General features: G+C 43.6%; 1 long non-coding RNA gene across 1 annotated transcript; it reads left to right on the plus strand.

The window, feature by feature from the left end:
• Positions 1–3410: 3410 nt before the first annotated feature.
• Positions 3411–7785, plus strand: LOC115376742 (uncharacterized). The gene is made up of 3 exons (XR_003929834.1): positions 3411–3517; positions 6645–6690; positions 7711–7785. It is a non-coding gene; the product is annotated as an uncharacterized LOC115376742 (long non-coding RNA).
• Positions 7786–8083: the final 298 nt, after the last annotated feature.

Below are 8083 nucleotides of genomic sequence, written 5' to 3' on the forward strand. Positions count from 1 at the left end.
TTGAGTGTGGCTGATCTGTCCATCTCCGGGGTTTCCAGTGAACGTTCCAGAAAAGAGACAACACCCAGCGAGCAGCAGTTCTCTGGTTCAAAACTCCTTGTTGATGCCAGAGGTCGCAGCAGAACAGCCAGACTGGTTGGAGCTGATAGAACGGCAACAGGAACTCAAAGAACCTCTCGTTCCAGCCGAGGTCTGCAGGAGAACATCTCTGAAGGCAGAACCCGAGGAACCTTGAAGCAGACGGGCTGCAGCAGCTGAAGAATCCAGTGGCTGCCGCTCCTGTCAGCCGAGATCAGGAACCTGAGGCTGCAATTCACACGACTCACCAAAACTAGACAGCAGGACATTGGAAGAACGCCGGCTGGTGTGATGGGTCTCGATTTCTGCTGAGACATTCGGACGGTCGGGTCAGAATTTGGCATCAGCAACATGGCAGCCTGGATCCTCCAGCCTTGGATCAGGAGTTCAGGTGCTGCTGCTGTGACGGTGTGGAGGAGATTTTCTTCGTCTCAACGCCACAGCTGGCCTGAGTGCTGCTGCTGACCACGTCCATCCCTTCTTGACCACAGTGGACCGTCTTCTGATGGCAGCTTCCACCAGGAGAACTCACCACGTCACAAAGCTCAGATCATCTCAAACTGGTTTCTTGAATATGACAGTCAGTTCACTGGCACCACATGCGTGATGCTTTCTAGTCAATATGGACCAAAACCTCTGAGGAACGTTTCCGGCACCTTGTTGAATCTCTGCCACACAAGAATTGAAGCCGTTCTGAAGGCAAAAGAGGGTCCAACCTGCTGCTGGCAAGGTGGACCTGATAAAGTGGCCAGTGAGTCTTTATAATGTGATCCAACTCTATGATACACCACTTTCCACAATGCAGACTAGTATTAGACTTGGTGGTAGTGTAATGGTGCAGTACCAGTAGGACCAGTACAGTGCATCATGTAGTGATGGTATTTTACTGCTGCTGCTCGGTGACTCTCTGCTGACACCTAGTGGCCTAAATTCAGAATTCAGCTAAACACATTCTGCAACAAATCAGTTTTAAAAGTACTGAAAATAAAAACAAGTGAGCCCACACCTAGGAAAAACAACAGTCATTTCTAAAACCATTTAAACTGGCCTACATGGAAATGATTTAAAGTAAAATGTAGGCCCACTTGTAAACTGAAGACTTAATGCTCCAGTGTCGTAACATTAATACGTAACAGTGTAGGGTCGCTTATTTACCAAAATAAAGCACTGGGGATTTGTGCTGGTGCAATGAGATCAACACCGATTAAGGCAATGCAGATTGAGTTAGGAGAAGCAGCATTAGATCTGAGAGGAGACAAAATCATGCTACTATATTGGAGTTGTTTACAGAGATGTGGATATGAAAATCTGCCAAGAGTGTAATACAGGAATGCTGGGAATACAGTTTTCAAAGTAATGGTTTTGGTTGGATAGCAAAGGCTAAGTCAGAAGAATATGGGCTGGGAAAATATATGTTTTAACTCCCCTACTCCTGTTTGTAATGTTCTCCCCTTGCTATTCTCAAGACATCGGGTAGATCTTAGTATCACAGAATTAAAAGAGGAACGTGAAGAGAGTGGGACAGGTTATTTGGCTAGTCAATATATAAGAAACACGTTTTATAGTTATTTAGATATGTACACAGACGGGTCCAAAGATGAGTACGGAAGAAAGTGCAGAGGCAGAGAGAGGAAAGAGAGGGGGAAGAAGACATAGCAGATGATTGGGGAGATTATTACTACGGTTATGTTCTGTGTTCTTTAATGGAATGCCAGGAGTTTAGTGAAAAATGGACAGGAATTAAGAGTTTGTTCATAGGCATGAGAACGAGCCAGAAGTCAGAAGTGATTTGTGTTCAAGAGACATGGCTGCGGCCATGCCTAGATTTTGTAAATTTTGGTAGATTTTGAGACTGGATAGGGCAGAAATAATAGGGAGGGAGTCCGTGGGGGCTGATAGAACTCACGGGGGCTGTGCAACTTGTGTAAAGAATGGGCTGCAGGATAGAAGAGTGGGAATAAATGGAAACCTAGAGTGTATTGCTGTGGTGGTTTGGGATAATCAAAATCACAGGGGTAGAGTTAATAGTAGTAATAATGATAATGGGGCTGGAAATAATAAATTTAACACTGAGGGTGAGAATGGAAACAGTAGGGAAGGCAGTAATCATAAAAAGAGTGTTACGGTGATTAGCTTCTATAACCCCTGCAATCGTATGACACTGTCAGATTTTGATGATGTAATGGAGAAGGTATGGTGCCCGGTAATATGGGCTGGATATTTTAATGCACATAACCCCTTATGGGGCAGTGTGCAAAGGGACAGTAATGGGGTTGTAGTAGAAGACTTTTTAGACAAGCATGGGTTGGTAGTAATAAATGATGGGAGGCCAACCAGGTACGATATTGCTAGGAATACCTCTAGTCACCTAGACCTTATGATAGTTGGTGAGTGGAATGTAATGGATACAAATAACTTGGGCAGTGACCACCATAGACATAATAAAGGCTTTATATCTATGGTGACCACTACCCACTTTTGAGTAAATGTGCGAGAGAGTTGAGGAAGGAAGAGGGAGAGAGGGTTCCTAGATATAACTTTGCTCGGGCCGAGTGGGACAAATTTCAGGAAAAGGCAACAAGCTTAGTAGGAGAGGTTGATAGTGAGGCCTCAGTGGACAGGTGGAATTACTCTGTGAGCACCATGATCCATGACGCAGCTCATGGGACCATCCCTGAGAAGCGGGAGCCCTTATTTGTACTTTATTGGGCCACAATGAGAGCCACCAAATGATTTCCAAGGCAGCACTGCAGTCCCTGCATCATACTGGAGAGTATGGGAAGATCTAGTTAAACAAGACACCAGAGGAGGGCAGTAACACACTTTGCTGTGTCTAAGCTGCCGGAAATTTAAAAAAAAAAAAAAAAAAAAAAAAAAAGAAGAAGAAGAAGCGGGAGGACAGGAAGAGCACGACACTTGTAGAAGAAGAGGATGGAAAAGCAAGGAAGAAGTTTCTTTTATTAGGATGAGAATTGGTCATACCCACTTCAATAATACTCTCTTCATTTTAGGAAAACATCACAATGGATTATGTCAAGAGTGCCAACAGCCAGAGACAGTACAACATGTTCTAATAGACTGCAATAAATATACCAGGGAAAGACAGGAGCTAACTTCAGAATTCAGAAATATGGGAATGGCAGAGGTATCAGTGAAAGAAATCTTGGAAATAGGATCACTTGGGAGGGGAAAAAGTAGACTTTTTAAGTTTTTGAAAGAAACTGGACTCATAAACAGAATTTAATGTAATGTAATGTTGCAGCAACGCAACAAATCGGATGCCAGCTGCCGTTAAACACCAAAGAAGAAGAAGAGGGAGAACAGGAAGAACAGGAAGAGCGCGACGCTTGAAGGGAACAGAAAAGTCACACAAAGTTTTCAGCTGTTCGGTTTGTCGAGATTTGAGCAGCCTGTCACCGCGGAGCCACCAAACCACAAGGTCAGTTTACACAGTCAGTCTCCTGTGTGATTTAACTAGTTTAAGGTGAACTCTAACTGTGATTTCGCTGCTGTAGCTGTGCGCATGTGTCGCAGTTTTCGGTGAATAAAATCGTGTCTCTGGGTCGTGATTCGCAGCCGTGTGATGTGATTTAAAGAGGCTGGCTCGGCGGACAGGCGGCTCGGAGGTCTGTCTGTCGGAGGTTCCGTCTGACCGGCTAAAAATGAGACATTTTTACCCGACGCGACGTCCTGCTGGCAGACATGTCAGTGTAGCTAACGTTAGCCGCTAGCTAACTGGCTAACTAGACGTCACCAACACAGACTCAATATTAGTCCAGTCATTTTATGAAAAAAACGTAGGACAAATTGCAAGAGAAGCAAACTCAACTGATTCTGTATCCTCAGTTTGTCCTGAGTGAGGGGAAAAAACCTAAGGAATCCTATTGGTGGAAAGTTTTGAAAATCACCTATTTATGACCACATATTACCAAAAAACACTGTTTTTAACACACAGGGGAAAGGGGTTCAACATTTTACTTTCAGATATCACTATAAAAATTCACAAGGTGATTACACACACAAAGACAAGAAAAAAAGTCAATTACAAGTTCTTTGAATTATTCTGTTTACACATGCATATCACACATTATCTGATTTGATATGCGCTAATAAGGAATATAAGGAATAAATGCCAGAGCAGATATTTAAACAGTGAATTAAAAGCTTACTATAAAAGGTGATATCTGAAAGTAAAATGTTGAACCCCTTTCCCCTGTGTGTTAAAAACTGTTTTTTGGTAATTTGTGGTCATAAATAGGTGATTTTCAAAACTTTCCACCAATGGGATTCCTTGGGACTTTTTTCCCCTCACTCAGGACAAACTGAGGATACAGAATCAGTTGAGTCTCCTTCTCTTGCAATTTGTCCTAGGTTGACCCCAATTTTGGCCTAAAATTACTGGACTATATGGTTTCCCAGTGATACAGGCTTGAGGAGGCAGTGGGAAGCTGCTGTAAGACGGGAGGGTTTTGTTGTGACCGAGTGGTCAAAGCTCTGTAGTGAGCAGGACGGGTCAGACTGTCAGTGATGTCCTCTGTGTGTGTGAGAGAGAGAGAGAGAGAGAGAGAGAAATAAATTCAAATGAACAATCAAACTTGTTTCTTTTTTAAATTATAAAATTAATTCATTTATACATTTATCTAGGGATGCACATGGTTAACCGTTTAACCGTTAACCGATAACAGTAACTCTAACCGATTAATACTAACGGTCAATTTTGTTTTTAAGCTACGTAATTCAATCAACTCATGGGGGCGTGTCGACAGGTGCAACCCATGCCATCACGTGCTTTCCATCACAGCCCACTTTACAGCGAAGATGAAGAGAGCAAAAAGGTGTACGCAGTGCTGTTTGAGATGAGAAAAATCCTGATATTTTGTTGTTTTTGTTCATTTGGTTGATGTTTATTTGGCTGTTTTTGCACATTTAAAAATAAATAAATAAAGCCCATGAGATTTTTTTTGTCACGGCACTTTTGAATGGGTCACAGTACTCAAAAAAATTAAAATAAAATAATAGGGGAGGCAACCGCCATTCCGACATCCCTCCAATCTATTATTAAAAACTCCTGAAACGGGAAATATAATATGTCTAGTACACGTATTAATGTAACTCGGGCTAGTGTGAAACATGTTAGATTCATGTCTGAATCTCAGGGATCACTGACTGTAAGCAGAAACACAGTGTCAGTGACCTGTCACAGCAGCCAGCTGGAGCGCAGCTCTCCATTGAGCCCGTGTGTCTCCATGCACGCTGGCATCATATGCAACATTAATATTACAGATATCAATGACGGCTCTGCAGATGACACCTGAAGTCACTGACTAATTCCAGTCTCCTTCGTGTTGTTCAGTAGGGGAGGGTGTGTATCCTTGTATGCAATTACGCACAAAACACACATTACATTGAATTTTTTTTTTTTTTTATCTCCAGACACGTCGCGGGTCGTCCAGGTTTACAGTAAAATTGTTCGGAATGAAGCCGCATCATCCAGATAAACATTGAGCTCCATCAGAACTGTTTAAAAATCAGATTTCAGAAGCTCAAACTTTATTTTGGAAATGAAGCAGAACACACAATTAAAGAAATCACCAGCGCGCTCGCTCTCGACATAATTTAAAAAGCAATAGCAGACGATTGAAGCCTACAGTACTGTTAATTATATCTAAAGCTTGTAGCTTTTTTTTTTTTACATTTTAGATGAGTAATCTAACTATTTGCCGTCATTGTAAATCTGCAGTTCAGCACCGGACAGCGCCGAGTCAGTGACTCTCTGGGCCCTATCTTGTGCCACCCGCTATCCGCTACCCGCAAATTGCGGATTTAGGAACTTCCATTATCCCTAAACGGTATCTTGCGCCACCCGCTACCCGCTATCCGTTATGCCGACTCGTCATTTGTGCCTGGAGGTGTGTCTGTGGGAGTGTTTAATGCGCTATCCCTAAAGTTGCTATCTTGCGCAATGCACAGCGTTCTGCGTGTGTAGCAGTAGTCGTCATTTAACACAAAATAAAGAGCGATGGAGGAATTAAAAGCTGGGAGGAATAATCTAATAATAATACTAATAATATTATAATATAAGGAGACGTCCACACATAAGACACATAAGTGGACATAACCACATAAGACACGAATGTCAACAATTTCTTTCTTGTTCTGTGTCCAAGAAATTAATATTGTTCCATTTCCTTGTTTGTAAATCTACATCTATGAAAGAAATTCAGCAAAACTTAAACTTCATAAGAAAAAAGCATTCTCATCTTTACTATGAACATGTAGCAGCTAGTTATAATGTTTCTATAGAGAAGAGTGAAATCTGAGAAATCTATAAAATCATTAATATCTGTGTGCAGCTCCACATGTCAGTTTACAAGAGCAAAATATGCGGGAGCGAGTTTCAGGAAGCAAAGTCATACCTGAGCACACAGACACTCGATAAACTAAATACAGATAAAGTTAATAATTTGACTGTGTGTGGCTTCATGCTGGGAGAAAACACTCCTCTGAGCTCTGAAGCCTCGGAGCTGAGTCACTTCTGCTCAGTCTGCTTCTCTGTCTCTTTGTAGGGAAACAGAAGCAGGACCTGGAGCCGCTGGGAGCCGAGCTGGAGATGTAAGAGCTGCATGGAAAGAGGCCTGAGGGGGTGTGAGCCAGAGCTGGATGAGCCCCTGTCACACTTCCCCTCCTCAGCTCCAGGCCAGCAGGAGCTCAGGGCTTAGCTAGCCTCCCTCCGTCCACACATGTACTCACTGACCCAGGGCCAGCAGTTAGCAGCAGGCTGAGGATTCGTTAGCCGTCTTTCCACTGTGGCGGCCTTTGGGCCAGTCGGTGCTATCACCGCACAAAAACCCGGTCCTGTTCCCACTGTGGTGCCGGTCGGCCCGCAGGCCGGTCTCCCTGCAGGAGGCGAGGGGTCAGTCTGCAGACCAATTACCTCCTGCAGAACCACGGATCACCTGATTTTTTTCTCTTTTGGGCGCCACTTTGTGTGTTGTGAGCTTTACTTGCCTGGTACCGACACCCCAGTTTTTTTTTTTTTTTTTTTTTTGGCCACGCTAAGTTAATTTTAAAAATCAAAAAATCAGTAAATACTTGAACGTGACGGCTGTTTTAATTTGCAAGTGTGAAGAGGAGAGACGGTTAGCCTGAGTTAGCCTGAGTTAGCCTGGGGCTAATGGGGAGGGGCGAGTGACACGGGCTGATGCTGGGGCTTTGATGAATTGTTGAGGTGCCTGGTCTTTGGTGGTGGTTTAGGGTTAGGATTGGGGTTGGGGTTGAAAGTAGGGTCTCTGGTTCTGCTCACACAGAACAGCAGGTGGTGACATCACCTGCCACACAGTGGGTTTGGGGTTTCGTGCCTGTTCTTCATTATGTCTGCCAGCATGAATGGGTGTTAAAACATTTTTTAAGTTTTTAATTTGTTTTTTAAACCAGCTCTCTCATGTCTCATGGATGATTCTGTGCAGAAACAGCTGCTGACTGACCTCTAGCTGTACTGCTGATTTCAGAAATGGATTTTGTGCAAAATGTAGCTGCATAATTTATCACCGACCTCAACACACGGAGTAAAATGAGCTCATCATGACCTGTGCTGCTTTACATGGTGGTGATTTTTACACCTCTGCTTCTCAGGTTTCCAGTGCAACGTAAAATGCCACTCCTCCTGCTTCTCATGTGCTGCTTTATCCAGGAGGCTACCTATGAAGGTGAGTTGTAGATAGGTAGATATCTATATATAGAAAGAGACCAGCAACATTGTCAATTGTTGCTTATGGGCTGCCGTAGACACACACGGCACGTCCCGTTACATGTAACTGTGCTCGTTTGTAGGGATGGTACCGATACCGATACTGGTATTATGAATTGCCCGATATAGCCTTATTTGGTATAGTTATTGACAAAACCATGACAGAGGCACGCCGTCTCAAGCGACCTTGAGCCACTTGAGGCCCCGCCGAGCGAGCGAGTCGCCGGGCCGAGTGTTGCGAAGGTCGATTGAGCTGAC

The sequence above is a fragment of the Myripristis murdjan genome, chromosome 18 (genome assembly GCF_902150065.1).
Source record: "Myripristis murdjan chromosome 18, fMyrMur1.1, whole genome shotgun sequence".
NCBI classification, from domain to species: Eukaryota; Metazoa; Chordata; class Actinopteri; order Holocentriformes; family Holocentridae; genus Myripristis; species Myripristis murdjan.